We start from the raw sequence: 19,862 nt of genomic DNA on the forward strand, positions 1-19,862 counted from the left end.
GAGGGTCTTGCAAATTCCCCTTTCTTTATATCTTCACCCATTTAGCTCCACTTTAGCCAAAACTTGCCTTTTTGACCCATTAGCTACATTCCAAATTAAGCCTGCCTAGTCAAGCTAGTTAGTATGTCTTTTGTGGTATGTCTTCCGTTGCAGTTTGGTCCGTAATTCTTGTTGGAGTTGGTGTTTGTATTAAGGAAGGAGGAAAGAAAAAAAAAAGTATTGAAAAAAAAAGGAAAAAGAAAGAAAACGTGAAAGAGGAAAGAAAAAAAAATATGAAAAAAAAAACAGAGAAAAGAGAGCTGAATCGAAAAAGAAAGAAAGAAAAATTGTGAAAATAGTTGCACCCTCTTGTCAGAGTTGAGAAGATGTTCGAAGATGTACAATCGACAAGAGTTGTTGTTCGATTAGTCGTTTGAGACGGTGTCTTTAAAAGGGAAGTTTGTAACCGTCTGACTCCTCCGTTCTATCCTACATTTTTTTTGAGGAGATTGTGCTTTGAGTCTAGTGAGTTTTGTGCCAAGTGAAGGGCACTTGTACTTAGTTTTTCAGTCAGTTTGAGATCCGGATGGTTTCATTATGGTCCTGTTAGGAACTAGCTTGACGCTTTTACCTCCACATTTCCATAACTTGTTTTGCCTTTTTTTCACCTGAACCTCACTATTCCCATATTATTTGCATACCCTCGGCTGTGACGGACATTATTGGTTGGAATTTGTGCATCAGTACTTGAATTGTCTTTCATTTTTGTTGCATGCATGCTATGTAGGTCGCAGTTAGGTGAGTGACTGTCCTTTCTTCTCTCTTTTACATATTACATTCGCCCTTTACTTCATGAGAGAAGAGTGACCACGTGAGAGTCCAGTTTTGTTGGTCTTGCAAGGTCGATAGGTCAGCTTTATTTCTGAACAGCTCATAATTCGTTTGCGTATTGACTGCTTAGCTTTAACTGTTGATTTTTGTTGCATTAAATCGGCTCAAGTAGACAAGTTAAGCTAGCTCTGAGTTATCATTTCCGTTCCATTAGTTTAGTTTTGAGTTTACTCGAGGGCGAGTAAAGGTTTGGTTTGGGGAGATTTGATACGTGCCTAATGTATAGTCTTTTTGGCCTATTTCAGCACGTATTTCTATGCATTTCTATACTGTTTTTATAGTATTTTGCCCCGAATTGGCTACTTTGGTGTATTTTGTCTTTTTTGTAGGAATGATCGCGAAAGTGGTGGAACCATACTCCTTTTCGTCCTTTTTGCATGCATTTAGAGGAGACGGGATTATCCCAGAGTGAGATACTGCATTTGGAAGCGTCGTGGCACGCACTACGAGGCACTTGGGTGAAGACGTGAGCTGAATTTAAGATAAAAGTACTCGATCGAGTTGTTTGTTGGTCGATCGAGTGGTTTCTTGACCCCCTGATGCTCGATCGAGCTATCCCTTAGTCGATCGAGTAAGCTGCACATGACCAAGTCCTCGATCGAGTAAGCAGCTGGCCGATCGAGGGACTTCTGCTGAGATGTTGGTCGATCGAGTGGTTTAATCCACTCGATCGAGAGGTTTTCGCGGGCATGGGCTTTTGAATTAGTCCGTGTGTTGTTTATTTCCGCAAACTTTAGTTCTTTTTTCTATTTAAACCTAAGTTAATTAGGTTAATGTATCTAATCTTCTACACTAGAAAACTACTGCTACCTTTGCTACGTTGCTTTTACTTTCTACTGCTACTCTTATTTTCGGGATTGCTTCATTGGATTTCGTGCTCTTTACGCCGGAATTTGCTTGGATTGTAATTCCTCCCTTCTCTTTATTAATAAGAATTACTTGTTGCTTTAATTTCTCGTTTATGTTATCATTTCCCTTTGCCCTAATTTCCATTATTACGTTTTATCATTTATTCATTATGTTTTCTGTTGGAAATTTATCTGCTGTTAGTTTAATTACCGATATGAGTAGCTAAACCCCTTTCATGTTGGGATTAGGGGATCTGCGGTAGAAATGTGACGATGTAGTAAATGAATTAGACGGATTAATTACGAGACTCTGTCCCTATAGCAATTTAACTGTAATTACCGACCTAGTTGAGTGCACGCTTCTATGTCACCTTTAATCTGGCTAAAATTAATCCTGGATCGAAAGATTGGACTAAATAGGCCTGCTATAAACAGTAGACTACCCTAATGAGGACGAAAGTTAAGTTAGTGGTATTTTAGGATAGAAAGTGGACCGAAAGGACCTTTTAACCTCCGTCTCACACCTAGTTCGTCTGAATCATTTACCGCTGAGTCACAGGACTGCCGTAGTGAACCGAATTCCCGACATGTCCCTCTCTTATTGATAATTTTAAATCATTTTCCTGCTCTTACTGCTCTCTACTTTATTTCTCTTCCCCTTAATTCTCGTAGTTTAGAAACCAAAATTTAATCAAACCCCCCAATTGTTACCATAGGATTAGAATAGACAGCTTTAATTATATTTCCTCCCTGTGGATTCGATACACGACTGCCTCTGCTACATTTTAGTTGAGACCGTTAGGTTTTATCTTTGATATGGTTGCGATAGCCGTGTCAATGTTCATCATACAACGCTGAAAGGTAGCTGGGGCATTACATAAACCAAAAGGCCTTCTCCTATAAGCAAATACACCATATGGACATGTGAAAGTAGTCTTTTCCTGATCGTCAGGATGAATGGGTATCTGAAAGAAACTGGAGTAGCCATCTAGGTAACAGAAATAACTATGACATGCTAGTCTCTCTAACATCTGATCAATATAAGGAAGTGGAAAGTGGTCTTTCTTAGTATCTGTATTCAACTTCCTATAATCAATACACATCCTCCAGCCTATAACAAGTCTAGTAGCAATTAATTCATTCTTATCATTCTTCACTACTGTAGTACCTCCCTTCTTAGGTACAACTTGGACAAGACTAACCCACTTAGAATCAGATATAGAGAAAATAATGTCAGCATCAAGTAATTTCTGTACCTCTTCCTTACCACCTCTTGCATTTGAGGATTTAGTCGTCTCTGACCCTGTGCACTAGGCTTGTGGCCTTCTTCCAAGTGAATACGATGCATAAAAAAGTCAGGACTAATACCTTGTAGATCATCAATGCTACACCCAATGGCCTTTTTATGAGTTTTCAAAACAGTTAACAAAGCAGAAAGTTGGCCTTCACTTAGGCTAGCATTGACAATTATCGGGTTCATTTCATAGTCATCCAAAAATTCATACTTAAGATGAGAAGAAAGGGGTTTAAGTTCAGGTTTCTTTACCTCGGTAACCTTGGATGGGCTACCTAAGCTGTATACCTTTTCCTTTGGACATTCCTCTCCAATAAGCAACTTCTCAATCTTATCCACTTCTTGACTCCGTGAACCCATCTCAGCAGCTGGATCAGAAACCAAGGCTATGTCCAAAGGATCCCTACTTAAACATATAGCAAGACACTCATCAATAGTAAAATCAACAACATCAATGCTATGACAAGTTTCTTCTATCATGGGATGTTTCAAAGCTTTTTCTAAGTTGAAAACAATAGTATCATCCCTCACAGCTAAAGTCAGTCTCCCTTGCCTAACATCTATAACCGCCCACGTTGTGTGAAGGAATGGTGTACCCAAGATGATAGGAATTTGGTTGTCCTCAGCCATATCTAAGACAACAAAATCAACGGGAATGAAGAAATTCCCAACTCGAACGGGAACATCGTCCAACACACCCAATGGGTGTTTGATAGATCGGTCAGCCATCTGCAAAGTCATATTGTAGATACCCAGTATCTGCTGAGACTCCAACAAACACCCGATGATTATCGGACTATAACATGTTTTGGAATCGCGGCGTTTGATCGACAGTTTGTGTACAACTTTACGTCGGAAAACTTAAAACGATTTCGAAAATAAAACATTTCAAAACATTTCAAAAATACCTGGAGTGTTTAATGCACGACGACGGGGTCGCAATGACACTAACTAGAGTCAAAACCGACACCGGACCAAAAACCGACTCAAAGATTCAAATCCCGACTCCAACAACGAGTCAAACCGAGTCAACCACCAAAAACAAAACATTTCAAACCTTCTACCTTAAGTTTTCCCGGATTCATGTTGGTCAAGTACCAAACATGTGACTACAAAACCGAGGATCGAACAAATCATGATTGCGGTTGTTGTGAAAGTGACAACACAACTCGAAGAACCGCGACGTGGCTCGCGCCTCTTTGAGCAGCCCAAGTGGCCACGCCGCTCAAAACTCACACAAAAAATTATTTTCCTATAAATACCCCTCAAATGCCACCCATTTGAGACTTACGCGAGTGTCCGCCCCCACTTTTCTCCCTTAAAATTCTCGACTCGACTTCTTAAGTCACAACCCGACGCGTATTTACACTGATCGTAAATACAAGCCTTACACATTGTTTGGTACCGTCATCGTGCATTAAATCACTTGACCGACCACTTCGACCACTACACCATCACTAACATTAAAACACTCTTTTTACTTACCAAAACGGTTTTAAACCGAGTTTTTTCCGATCAAACGAGTTGTTACACTTACGTCGGTCACTCGCCATAACCAAACATGTAAGTATGAGGGTGTAAAAATCCTCTTTTATTATGTTTTCATTTGTTTCATGACTATAACATGCTAAAACATGCATAACATGAACCAAAACATGGAATAAACGAGCCAAAACTGATTTTTGGTCTGAGGCAGAAGCCCCTTAGGTCGCCAACTTACCCGCGCCTAAATGGGGTGTTCAGACCAGAGATCAACCGTGTTTGTTCTCGTCATTTCCCTTTAATCCACTTTCATATTTGTAATCGGTTTTTACCATTCCAAGTATTTTCGAACCCTTTTTATTTTATTTCATTTGTTTTAACCATAAAACATTTTTCACCCTTGGTTCCTCATACCATGACGGTTAAATCCGTGTTTCGGTGATAATATTTGGTTAATAACATTTAAAAGGTATTTTAAAGCCTTTTATTTCATTTTTGGGGAGGTATTTTAAAGCCTTTCATCATTTCTTTACATTTTCAAACAAGTATATTAGTCACCAACACAAAGTCATCCTTGGTTCTACATACCATGCCGGATTTTAACCCGGGTACGATGATGAGTATCGACTAATAACATTCGAATGGACTTAAAACAATTAGTCCATAATTATTTTCAAAACTATTCATGTCAAGTTTGTCAAATCGAACACGGCACCGAATATTATCCAAATAATGATGATTGTTCGAGTCTAGTTCTTCAAATCAACAAATGCGGTCTAAATGACCCCCGTCAAACCAAACCGGGTTCAAATACCCATTTTCAACACGTTTTATAACGTTTTCTAAAAGGTCAGAACACGGCACATGAACCGTGGGCTAACCCGCGCCTAAACAGGCTCTCCATTTCTCATTTTCAAAACCAGAGGGAGGCCCCTTATACCGCCGGCTGGCTCGCGCCTCATATAGCCGTCTGGTACAGGGCCTGTTCCTTTCCAGCATTAGTCCAGGATGATCCCGACTCCGGTTAGCCCGGATATAAGACCGATCAGATGACTATTTGATTATTCAAAACCATATTTGCAAAATGCCTTACTAAGACAAATGGATCATGTTATGCACCCTAAACCTAATACGGTAAATGGATGTTTAATTTCCGTCTTGCATGCAAATCAATCATTAATCCAACTCGACATCTTATACTTGATACTTAGATTAAATCAACCGACTTAGAAAGCTCTCACATGTTAGGTTTAAATTATTGGATGCGCATTCATGCATTTAAGCCGTTTTATCAACTTTTGCATTCAACTAACCAAGATCGATCAGTAGAGGCCGCTAACGTAGGCGGGATTGGATGTCAGATTAAAGAGCTTCCCAATACGTACCTTCACCTCTTACTCAGAAACTTTGGATAGTGGACGACCTTATCCAGGGCGTACGAGAGTCATTCTAGAGATAAGATGCTAAAGAGAGACGATTTCCTAATCTTTAGTACCTATGTCAAACGCTGCTTTGTGCTTCGATTTGACCGAGGTATAAAGTGGAATTCGAACGGGTTCCAAGAATCCCACAAATGCTTGGTGGCGACTCCGAACATCTCTAATCGTTTCGAGACCCTTACCGAGACGAAACCGACCGATCTAAAACGATCCGGTCGAAAGCATTTTTACGCCGCCGAGCGTGGCTATCAAAAGACCGCTGTATGTCCACAGATCGAAGTGGGCTTGCAGGTGGGCCATGTCCACAGATTGGCGACTCCGTTGGGTAAACTAGGACACTTACGTCTTTGTGATCCCTAGATGGTGAGACTCGAACGAGGTCTTGGTTGAAATGCATTAATTGATATTATGGTCACGGTCGGGTTCCTTGTCCGGGCCCACAACCTAACCCTTTTCGACCAATTGGCTCGTCTCGTGGGCGTGAGTTTTCTCATCCCCGCGTTTTGAATCCCGATTGAGTCAAGCATACCATTGACGTTACACATTTCTGTTTCGTCAAAGAGCTTTCATCACTTTCGAGCACGAGGCTAGGGCACCCTCCTTACACATTTTGTTTGGATTGGTATCCCTCTTGCAAATTGGGGTTTGATTGCTTGGTGTGTAACCCACCCTTTTAAGCCAAAACCCGTGTCAGCATAATGCATAATATAATGAACTGCGAGTGCTTATGTGCTACCTGATCATAAGTCCTTCCGTGTCATTTTCAAACTTTCAAAATCACCTTTTTGCGCCGTTATAATGGCCATTTTAAACCTCGGTCTTTCGCCGACTGTTACACGCCTTTCTAGGCCGTCGTAATGACGATTTTCAAACCCGGTTTTGTATAACCATTTCAAATCACCTTTTTACGCCGTTATAATCGATGCGTCTAGACACGGATTTTAACCCGTTTCGCGCCGACAATGGCTCTTTCAAAACCCGAGAAAAGTACACACCCTTTTCTCGAGACACTTTCGAGATCCCGAGGACCATACACCGTCCCCGAGACCTCTTCAAACATTTCAAACCCGATTTTCAAAACATAAAATTTTGAATTTCAAAAACCTTCTTGGGAAACAACACACTGTGTTCCGAGCCGACTCGAACTCAAACCGTCTTTTGCCAATAAACTTAAGACGACCCTTTTCAACTGATCGACTTGCGGAGATTTCTATCTTCGGAAGCCGTCCATTAAAGCGACAAATGAATCTTTTGAAAATGTCTATTTTCGAAAACTTCAGTCCACCATTCCAATTCCGCCTCGTGTCTTTCGAGTCAAAGCAAACGTACTTATGGGTCTTTACTTATGAGTCGTCTCACCGTGAGACCCGTCCACTGGCGTCACGCCGTTACGTCGGACTTGTGTTAAAGGTTCGGTCAAACACCGTCACGTCATAAATCGAGTCATCACCGAAGGACCACACACAGTCGCCTCGTCTTGTTGAGTCTAATATTTGTCCCGCCCTTTGCGTTGTCTGTGTTCAGTCTTGGAACCGTGTCGGATTGAGTTGTAATGTGAGCCATTTTTCTGCCTCAGAGCCATGGCCCCGTCATCAGCTTCGTCCAACAACAACAATGACAACAACAGAGATGTCACAACTGATCAGCTAGCCAGCCTGCTTACCGCTCTTAAGGTCACCCTAGATCGCGTCGAGACCCGTATCGACGCCTTGGAGAACAAGGAAACTGGGGAACATAATACCCCACCTCGATCGAAATCGAGAAGAGGTCAAGCTCTTGGAAGAACAGCTCCTAGCCCGGGGTAACAATATCCATCTTGAGAACAACCGAAGGTTCGAACCTGTTGGGGACCAGTTACCTGACAACTTTACCCTGACTGATGTGCCTAAGTTCAAAGGAGTGGAGGACCCACTCAACCATATCCGTGCTTTCAAGGACTACATGGCCATTAAAGGGGTCAAACAGGAACTTTTTACCCGGATCTTCCCATCCTCTTTGGAGCCGATTCCTCGTCAATGGTACTACTCCCTTGATCCGAAAAACCTTACTACTTGGGATAAGATCGCTGTTGAGTTTGCCAAACAGTATGCCGACAATGTCGAGATCCAGGCCAATACCCGTACTCTCGAAGTACTAACCCAGAACGACAAAGAGGGGTTCACTGAGTTCCTAACCCGTTGGAGGAGGGTGAGTACTCAATTGGTCAGTAAGCCGAGTGAATCAATTTTGGTGGAAAAGTTTGTCAACAATCTCCGCCCAGTTTATGCCAACCTACTAAGGTATCAGAATATCAAGACCTTCCAAGATCTGCAAATTCTTGGGACGCGCATTGAGGACGACCTCCGAAAGGGTGTCTTAGCCAAGACCACTGGCAGAGGTTATCGGGGATCCACTTCAATCGGATCTCGCCCTTACAGCCAGACAAACAAGATTGATGAGGTTAACCTCGTTGAACCATCTACTAAGAAAACTGAATGCCCCCAGAGAGTGTTTACCAACATAGGGTCGACTTACGCAAGTGCCCTGAAAAGGCTCATGGACAAGGGGAAGTTACAACCGATCGGACCCACCCCGAATCCGACCGATGCCAAGAAGTCCCGGTTCTGGAACCCCAATGCTTACTGTCAGTATCATCGAGGGAAAGGGCATGATACCAAAACTTGCTTCAAACTCAAGCACCTCATTCATGACATTATTGAGAAAGGATATTTGCCTTAACCCCCACCAACTAAACTGAACAACAAAATGAATCCCCTGGGAATTCACGCCATCTCTGACGATGAGCCGACCCTAGACTGCTCTCACCTTATCCTGCCAGTTGATGACGAGGTGAATGCTTTGGAAAAAGATCCTTCAGGCGGAGTGTTTGTGTTTAGTGCTGCCACTATGCTCACTATGTTTCAACAAGTTGAGGAGGCCATAGCCAGCCTCTCTGAGAGAATCACCTGACTCGACGACGCCTACCGTCGACTCATCTTCAATCCTCCAGCACCGCGCCCGAGGGAGAATTCCCCAAGCATTCAAAACTACCCACCTCAGGATGGATTGCTCCCGCGACCATTCTGGCATAGACCTCATGAAAATCACCCTCAAAATAACTACCCTCAAAATAACTACCCTCAAAATAACTACCCCTATAAAAATCGCCCTCACAAAAGTATCCCTCACAAGAACTGCCCACCGAGGAACACCCCTCCAAGGTACCCTCGAGACTCCGAAATTAACGGCATCTAGAGAGATAACGTTGAGGACGTCTATATCATCCCAGGGAAGGAGAAGCGGGCAAAAGAAATTGGGCATCTCACCCGGTCCGGACGTCCCTATCAGAATCCAAACAATCCATCGGTCGTTCTAACAACGAATGACCAAGTCGTTCCTGAGTTAGACCCTCAACCAAAGGCTCCTAAGAACTCAATACTGAAACAACTTCAGAAAGCAAAGGTCGAGATCTCGATCTGGCAACTGATCGCAACGTCTTTTAAGCATCGGTAAGCCTTGCTGCAGGCCTTGGGAAAAATAACCGTGCCCTCCACCTCTTCCCCAGAAGAAATAGTGGCACACATGACAAGGGACACCCCTAATCTGAACAACCCAGTCGTCTTCTCCGACGAGGATATCCCTCCGTTCGGAGCCAATCATAACCTGGCCCTGTATATCACCGTACAATGCCTCCAGAAAAATATACCCATGGTCCTCGTGGATGACGGTTCTGCGGTGAATGTCATTCCTCTCAAGACTGCCCACAGGCTGAGTATCAAGGAATCTGATTTGGTCCCGACGAATCAAGGAGTACGCGCCTACGACGGCACTCGTCGCAAGGTCGCTGGGCTAGTCACTTTGACCGTCGCAACCAGACCACTGGAAAGACAAACCAGTTTTCAAGTGGTCGACATCGACGCTTCTTTCAACATGCTCCTGGGACGTCCCTGGATTCACGCCGTCAAGGCGGTCACCTCAACTCTCCACCAGAAGATCAGGGTCCCCTTCAACGGGAAAATGATCACAATTCCCGCATCCCCGATCAAGGCAGTCATGAGAAAGGGGACAGCCTCCCAAGCCATTGAGGAGGATGATAATGAAATGTGGGGTTTCCAAGCCGTGAACGCCATAACTGATGAATCGACGCCCTCTGATTGTGACCCGTTCACCAACCTCACGGTCCGCCGTATTATGATGTGTCAGGGTTATTTCCCGGGTTTTCCGCTCAATCCACTGAAAGACCCATTGCCTCCCTTCAAACAGGCTAAGGTCCCCAACATTCCCTTTGGGTTGGGATACGAACCTACCGACAAAGATATCCAGGAGATGAACCTCCTAGTCCGAAAAGGCAAGAAGCACGGGGTTATCCTCCGTCCCTACCATCTGACTCTCAACGGATACTTTGTCCCCGAGGGAGAGTCCGAGCTCTACAACGGCTTTCCAGAACCAATCTATGACTCTGTGGTGAAGGCTAGGTACCCGGGAGTGGAAGTCTTCCAGGACTGCTACTTTATCCCCGACAACATCGAAGATGCATCAACTGAGTCCAAGCCGTCACCATGCCTTGACGGACAAGCTGTCACACTCCTCTTTGGGGAAGATAACGTCAAACACCTCGACTATAAGGACATCATCAACATCGCCCTGAAAGACAATCAATTTGACCCAACCGGCTTGATCTCCAATACTGACCCGGAGAAAGCTACACGGGACTGGAGGAAGACCGTCAAATGGACCGATCGCCAGGGCCGCATTCTCAAGATAACAACTGGAGAAGGCCCTATGTTCAAGGAGGGAAGTGAAGAAGGATCTGAGTCTGAGTCTGAGTCTGAGTCAGAGTCTGTCGGAGCTCCTAACACTCCTAATGTCCCAGTCAAGGTCCTCTTCCCACTGTTTTATCACAAAGTCGTGGCTGATTCAAAGGCTGAGTCTACTAGGGTCACCCCCACTCCCATGAAAGGTGACAACCTGGACCCTATTCCAGGGGCCACTTCCTCTGTTGTGTCGCCTCTGACTGACCACGAGATGTCTGTCCTTTCCGAGCTTTTCGCTCGTGTCAACTTAATGAACGCTAAGTTTGCTTATGACTCGTCTCAATTTAACTGCAATGCAATTCTGAATGACTATGAGGAATTTGACTTGAGTGACTACCCACCTCACCTAGCCAAAGAACTCGACAATCGGGAAACCAGAACCCCCATCATTGAGGAGACCGAACCTATTAACGTAGGAACCGACAATACACCTCAAGAACTTAGGATAGGGACAACCCTGGACCCCTCGGAAAGGCAACAGTTCATTGACCTCCTCCACGAATACAAGGACGTGTTCGCTTGGTCTTACATAGACAAGCCTAGGATTGACAGAGAAATTGCAGAGCACCGGATACCTATTAAACCCGGGGCTAAACCTGTGAAGCAGAAGCTACGCCGGATGCGCCCGGTGTGGGCCCTAAAAATCAAGGAAGAAGTGAATAAACAGTTCAAGGCTGGTTTCATCAAAGTATCTGAATACTCGGATTAGGTGGCCAACATTGTGCCAGTACCAAAGAAAGACGGAAGAATTCGGGTTTGCGTCGACTTCAGGGATCTGAACAAGGCAAGTCCAAAGGACGACTTCCCTTTGCCACATGTTGACATTCTGGTAGACAATACCGCCGAGCATGCTCTCCTATCATGGCTATACTTTGACTTTCGCCTTGTCCAAGCCTCAGTCAAACTGGGGGCTCTGTAGATACCTCATTTCTGCACCTCCCGCAAACCACCCGGTGATGATTGGGCCGCATGTTTGGTACGCGGAACGATTTGTGATAGTTCGTAAGTTTATCGTCAAGTGATTGCTCAAACACTGATGTCTACCTCTTAGTTGTCATCTACGCGCCGATACGATCGTTTTGACAGTAATTAGAGTACATTTGGAGTCCGGGCCTAAAACCGTCTTCATTTTCTGATAACCGCTAAATCCCGAGTCATTATGTTCTGGAATGTTCCGAATATTTCTATTCCATATTTCACAATCTTTTAATCTTTGGTAAATAATTTCCCGTAATATTCATACAAAATATTAAGGAAAATAAGATTATCCCGTTATTCCATAAATTAAACACGGAAATCTTTCTTCCGCAAGAGGAAAACACCTGGGAACAGACGCAGCAGGTGCTGCGCCTCTTCCAAGGGACGCAGTGCCTGCTGCGCCTCATCCCAGGTCCTTTTCTGCGTATTTTTCGTATCTTTTCATATCTTTTCGAGATTCACTTCCCAAGTTTCTCCGAAAACCCTATTCCTTCACGTGATTAGTATAAATAGGAGCCTTCGCTCCTCATATTTCTCACACGAGTGTCCGCCCTTCTCTTCTCCCTTTGCATTCTAGACCATGTTCTTACTTTTTGGCGCCTACGTGCTTGAACTTTCGACCACGTAAGCTCGGATCTTTCTGAGTACCAGCCTCGTTTGCATGACCGACCAATTTTACCAACTCCACCATAATCAACTTAATTAATCTTAATCGTTTTCCTCTTACGAGGGCACTTTCGTTACATTCGAGTCGAGCATCGCTAAAACATACACTTAGTTCTTCTCGTTTCGTCAAACATGTAAATCTGAGGGTGTAAATACTTCTTTATTTATTGTTATTTACCTTTTTGTATCATTAATGTAAGATTTATGTCGAAAATACTTCTTAAAACCGATTTCTAAAACCACGTTTAAAACCCTTTTTATGGATTATCATAAGATGACCGTCGAGAAAGGACGCAGCAACTGCTGCGCCTCTTCGAAGGAGCGCAGTGCCTGCTGCACCTCTTCGTGAGGCTGCCGCAGTTCCTGCTTCCTTTCTTCTTCCTTCGTCCTCTGTAAATTCGTTGCTTTTTTATTTGTTTTCGTTTGTTCTTCAAATCTTTGATATAATAGCATAATAATTTCACATGTACACTATTTATCATCATTAGCATATAATTCGTCATTTAAATTCGACTTAAATCCCTTATAACCAATATTTGCGGGTTTTCGTCATTAAAATCAATCCGGGTTGTAGAAATTCGATTCTTTCATGTCGAGTTTCTGGAATTCGACCTTTGATATATTCCCACCTGTCTATTGTCATATTAATCGTTTATTTGTCATTAGTTCTTCATTAATTCGTTATATTTAACCTATTTAGTTCACCCATATCACTAATCAATCTTTCATTCATGTAATTAATTCGTTTGCATTCGTTTCATCCATGTTTTATCGTTTTTATGACTTATTCACATGTAATTAATGTATTAAATCACTTTCATCCGAGTTGAATATCATAATCGATCCTTAAATTCATCAATTAATATTAGCGATTTGCAGTTCCGGCTTCACAGCCAGAACTCACCCTTGGAACAGACGCAGCAACTGTTGCGCCTCTTCAAAAGGGCGCAGTTCTGCTGCGCCTGTTCGAGGTTTATTTCTGTCTCTGAACGTCCGTTCTGCCTTGACCTAGTTTAATTAATTGCATATTTAATTAACTATTATTCGTATTATCACCTAATTCCTGTTCGTTAATTCGTTTATTTATTCTTTCTCAAATTATCCGTTTTAAAGGTATTTTCGACATCAATCATTAAATCTGATGTAATTATTGTAATTTTCATTATTGTAATTTTCTTTATTTTATTTCTTTTATTGTATCACTTGTATGTTTTCACATGTAATTGAATCCTTAAATCCCGACTTCGACCCAATTGTTTGCTAAACTACGTGTTTCACCGACTTAGTCTAATCTTCACATGTTAGGATTAAAACGTTGGATGTTGCATTGCATGCATATAATCGACGATATATCAAGTATAGACAACTTCCCTAATCATTAGTAGAGGCCGCTATCGAGGCGGGCGGGATTAGGTGTTCGATCAAAAGAGCTTCCTAATACGTACCCTCACCCCTTACTCCAGATCTCTGTGAACATCCGTGTTCATTGGCATCCACGAGAGTCATTCTAGACATAGAAAGCTAAGGGTAACGAGTTCTTAGTGTTCATGTCACTACTTTGTGTCTTGACATGACACGAGGTATTCGAACGGTTTCCAATTTTCCACAATAAATTGGTGGCGACTCCACAAATGCAAACGCTTGTTCTCTTCCTCCCAAGCGCCCCCGTGGGCCCGTGTCCACAGTTTGGCGACTCCGCTGGGGATAATACACTTACGTATAGCCAAGGGTGAAACTTGAACAAGGTTAGGGAATAGTTTGCACGAGACAATTGTCGGTTCTCATAACTCGGTCTTCCTAGATCGTTTTATTCGGCCTTCCTAGGCCCAACCCAACCCTTTCGACCAATCGTCCCGTCTAAACGGTCCTAATTCTTATTTGGGCCTAAGAATGGATAGCGATTGACGTCATCCATACCATGATGCTTACTCTGTTTTGTATCAAGGACCTTCACTACTTGATGAAATGGACTAGGAATCGGCCTTACTCTTGTTTGGTACGAGCCTCTCCACAGACTTCGGGTTTGATTTTTCGGTATGGCAACCCACCCTTTAAACCAAAACCTTTTAAATGCACTCAGCATCCCGTTATAATGCTTGTATAAATGTTTGTACCTTACGTGGTCACCATTTCTAAACAAAACCATGACGATTTTCTGTAAAATCAAAATCCCTTTTAAAATGTAAATTTCGAAAAAGGCCAACGATTAGCACAAAACCGAGTCAAAACTCTGTCCATTTGTCGTGTCAAGTTTCGGGCCCAAGCCCATTTCAAAACCTCACTTCGAGTCCACTCCTACAACTACACTATAGTTGACTAAGGCACACATTTTCAAATCTTTGTCATTTCTTCAAAGCTCACTGACACAAGTGGCACACACCCACTTCACGAGTCAAAACATTTCTTTCTTAGTAAGTGTGTTAGAATGGTCGATCGTGTTTTGATTCGTCGTCGATCTCTTATCCAGTTTCCAAGATGCCTGAAACAAGCGACGTGAACTTCAATCAACTCCAAGATGGTAATGATCGAATCCTAACCGCGCTAGCTCAACTCCAAGTTACTCAAGACCAAGTAACTGCAGCTGAGAACCCTCCCATGGGAATGACTTCGTGAATGACTTCAGGGACGAAAACCCTCTCATGGGAATGACTGCAGCTGAGAAGAGACTCCAATACTTAGAGGAGCAATTGATGTATCTTAAAGGGGATGACATTTATAGGGAGAATAATCGCAAGTATGAGGCCGTGAGTTCCAAATTGCCAACCAACTTCAACATGACGGATATCCCTAAATTCAAGGGGCATGAAAACCCTTTGAATCACATCCGTGCCTTCAAGGATTACATGTCAATCAAAGGCATAAAACCCGAGATGTTCTTAAGGATCTTTCCTTCATCTCTTGACACCATCCCAAAGCAATGGTTCTACTCTCTAGAACACAAGAAGATCGCTACTTGGGAAGACGCCACGATCGAGTTTGCTAAGCAATATGCGGATAATGCTGAAATCCAAGTTAACACGCGCACTTTAGAGGTTCTTACCCAAAATGACAAAGAAGGTTTCACCGACTTCTTAAGTAGGTGGAGGAAGACTAGTACCCAACTAGTTGAACGCCCGGATGAGGCTACCCTTGTGGAGAAATTCGTGGACAACTTAAAGCCCATCTATGCCAATCATTTGAGATACCAAAACATTAAAACTTTCAAGGACTTAACCGTACTAGGAACGAGGATCGAAGATGACATCCGTAAAGGGCTCTTGTCCAAAACGGTAGGTCGAGGATATCAAGGCTCATCAAGTCGTTCTTACAGCTCCACTAGCAAGACCGATGAATTTAACCTCCTCGAGCCATCCAAGAAGAGTACCCCACCAAGGAAATTCACAAATCTTGGGGACACTTACTCCAATGCTCTAAAAAGGTTAATGAAGCAAGGCAAACTCCAACCCATAGGACCTACACCCGAACCAAAAAAGAAATCCAAGTTCTGGGACGAGAACTCGTACTATGAATATCATAGGGGTAAGGGGCATGACACAGAAAAATGCTACAAATTGAAAAATGTGCTTCAAGACATGATTGAGGATGGTCGACTACCAATACCGCCGGGAGGTAAGCCCAACAACACTCAGAATCCTCTTGGAATTCTAGTGATCACAAGTGAAGAATCTACCTTAGATTGTTCGCACCTCATTTCTCCAGTTGAAGATGAGATCCACGCGATCGAGAATGAAGGGTTCTACTCCACCATTTCCCCTACCATTGCCGACTTCATCTCATGGGCAAGGAGTGTGGATAGGCGAGTTTGGGAATTGGAAAATGTGGTGACAACTTTACATAACCCCAATGCGACCCCTAAAGAACATGCGCCACTAATCTTTTCTCAAAATGCTACTATGCAAGAAATAGTCGCCGTGGTTGATAAACTAGTCGATCAAATCACACAATTAGAGGAAGATATCATGAGAATGAGGGAATTAGCTACAATCAATGGAGTATGGGCCGATGATGATGAAGACGAGTATCTCATTGAACACTCCCTAGTCAAGGAAATAGTCCAAAATGGTGAAGACCAAGATATGGACCACCTAACTCGTTCGGGGAGTCCATATCAAAGCACTACTCAAAATGGTCCAACCAACGTTATCACACCAAATGATAACGAAGATGACTCCACTGCTCATTTGCTCAAGCAATTACAGAAGACAAAGGCTGATCTTTCAGTCTGGAAACTAGTAGCAAGCTCGTTCCCACATCGCCAAGCTTTACTGCAAGCTTTTGCCAAACTAAATGTAGCACATAACTCCACACCCGACGATGTAGTCAACTTGGTCTTCCAAGAATCACCAAAGCTAAGTAATCCTATTACTTTCTCAGACGAAGATTTGCCACCCTTTGGCGCTAGTCATAACTTGGCTCTTTACATCACCGTCATTTTCTTAAAGAAGAATGTGCCAATGACCTTTGTAGATGATGGCTCCTCGGTCAACGTCATACCCCTCAAAACGGCATACAAACTAGGCATGAAAGAGTCGGATTGGACCCCTACCAATCAAGGTGTTCGCGCATATGATGGTACACGACGAAAGGTAGTAGGACTCGTTAACCTAACCATAGCCACAGGGCCAATTGAGCGAAAGCTTAACTTCCAAATAGTGGACATTGAAAATTCCTTCAACATACTTCTGGGAAGACCCTGGATTCACGCTTCCAAAGCGGTAACATCCACCCTTCACCAAAAGATCAAAATCCCACTGAATGGCAAAGTGGTGACGACCACTTCGTCGCCCATCAAGGCAATAATCGAAAAGAAGTCAAATAATCAAGTCCTTGCGGATCCAGTATACGAACTTGGGGGCTTTCAAAGCATAAGTGTCATAGAGAGTTAGTTGGCACCCCTATACTACGATCCCTACTCCAACTTGGTGGTCAACCACATACTCAAATCCCAGGGATACTTCCCTAGAATGCCTTTGAACCCTACCCGAAGAAACACTATCGCACCCTACAAGGAAGGCAACTCAAAAAGAATACCACTTGGACTAGGGTACAAACCCACTAAAGAGGAAGTTCTCGAGATGCTCGCTCAAGTTCAAAGCCGTAAGCACACAGGAATCCAAATGCGACCATATTTCCTTACCTTAAATGGATACTTTGTTAGGGAAGGAAGTCAATAACTCTTTCACGGATTTCCCGAACCTTGGCACTACCTCGAAAGAAAGCTAGGCTTAATCGAGATCTTTCACGATTGCTACTTCATTCCTCCAGAAACGGTTCCTACCGTCAAAGCCCGTCAAGCACCTTGCTTAGACGAACAAGCTGTTAGTCTACTATTTAGAGAAGATCGATTTGTTAGAGCCGTGCAGGATAAGATCATTACCATGATACTTCAAGACGATCACTTCAACCCTACTGCGTTAATCACAGAAACAAACGCGAACCAGCAGAAAGGATGGAGAAAATCAATCAAGTGGACCAACAATCAAGGAAGTGTTAGAAATCTATATCTCATTACTTTACATATTTATATATGTGACAATTAATTTAGTCATAAAATTAATTACAAATCTTATGCATGCAAACTAAAATAGATAAGTGAAGAAATCGTTTTCTCACCATATGATTTTCGGATTAAAAGGGCACCAACAAGATCTCCTTCTTGTTAGTTCTTGAGCTTTCCAATAATGGATGAACATAGATTCAAGTATAGAATCTCTCCCAAAAGTGAATACCCAAGATAACCCCTTAATAGATTAATATTATTAGATCTAGAACAATAATAATCTTACTAAAAATTGACCCAAAATATTTATTTTGTACTCTATTATTTCGGTAAAATAGAGGAAGGAATTTTTGGAATTTTTATCTCTCTAATTTCATACGATGTAGAGAGGTATTTTATTTCTTACACTAGAAATATTGTATGAATTGTGAATGAAAAATTGTAGAGAAAAATTCTCTATTTTTGGCCTTAGAAAACCGGTGGGTGGGTAGGAGGAGAGCCAATGCATGGGCAAGTTTTTCTATCCAAGAAAACATAGACTTGCATGGCTATATGCTAGGTGTAATCATGTTGTTTCCACTCAAATAATTTAACACAATTTAAACACCATGCTCACTCCATATTTTGATCCATATAAGATAAAGTGGGTTCCATTTTATCTTTGTCAATTTATCAATTTGTCACATGTCACAAGTCATGTAAAATTGTCATGCATTTTTAACATGTTAAAAATCAACGCATTAATAAAAATACGTCATGTATAGAATCGACTTAGTAATTCACAATTACTTATACCAAAACAGTTTACCAATTATAAATCACAACATCTTGTATTTATAATAAATTATTCATTCAGTTTCAATTGTTTCCATAAACAATAATTTCATCAAAGCAATAAAACAATTCGATTACTTAGACCGTGTCTAATTTAATTAAATTACAACGAGACACGTAAATATTACTTCCAAAATCGTCCGTCAATTTTAAGTAATTTAATTGACTCGTATCGTCATACGATCAATTAAATATTCAATTAAGAGTGTTACCCTTTAGGTATGACCTAAGGGGATCAACTGATCACCACCGTCGCACGATAGTAATGTCAAACTCTAGTCAGCCAATCATTACCGACATGTGTGGACCAGTTGACTATAAAATATCCCACATGTATTCTTAAAATGAGATTTAAACATGTGATCATTAAGATCAACAGTTGTGATCTCATTATTATCAGAGGACACATATTCCAACAGGAAGACTCTTCAAGCTCACCACTGGAGAAGGAGAGATGTTCAAAGGAGAACCAGAAGACGATGAATTCGAGTCAGAGTCGGAGTCTAGAGAAGTCACTAAGGAGTCTCCTTCTGTCGTCACCCCCATTCCCTTTGTTTCTCCTAGCTTAGCCTCAAATAGTAACAGTAGTTCGGGAAATGTCCCAACAACTGTCCCTTTACCGCCACTGACCACAGATCAGATGGCTTCTTTGTTTCAACCTTTTTCAAACTTTAATATGAATAAATCAGGTTCTGCTTACTCTTTGTGTTATCTTGAATGCAATTCTGTTTACGATGATACTGAGGATGACCTAGACCCAGACTCAATTGAGATACCTCCCTAAATAGCCAAGGAAATACTACAAGAGGGGGAAGGGGGACCAGTAATAGAGAACACCGAACCCATCAATGTAGGAACCGAACTAGAACCCCAAGAACTTAGGATAGGGACTACCCTGAGCCCCACCGAAAGGGCCAGTTTCATAAACCTCCTACACGAGTTCAAAGACGTTTTCGCTTGGTCCTACAAAGACATGCCAAGGATCGACAGGGATATCGCTGAACATAGAATCCCAATCAAGCCAGGTTTCAACCCTGTGAAACAGAAGCTTCGTCGAATGAGAACAGAATGAGCTCTCAAGATTAAGGAAGAAGTCGATAAGCAATTCAAAGCCGGGTTCATCAAAGTTTCCGAGTACTCTGACTGGGTAGCCAACAT

This window comes from Silene latifolia, chromosome 9 (assembly GCF_048544455.1).
Source record: "Silene latifolia isolate original U9 population chromosome 9, ASM4854445v1, whole genome shotgun sequence".
NCBI classification, from domain to species: domain Eukaryota; kingdom Viridiplantae; phylum Streptophyta; class Magnoliopsida; order Caryophyllales; family Caryophyllaceae; genus Silene; species Silene latifolia.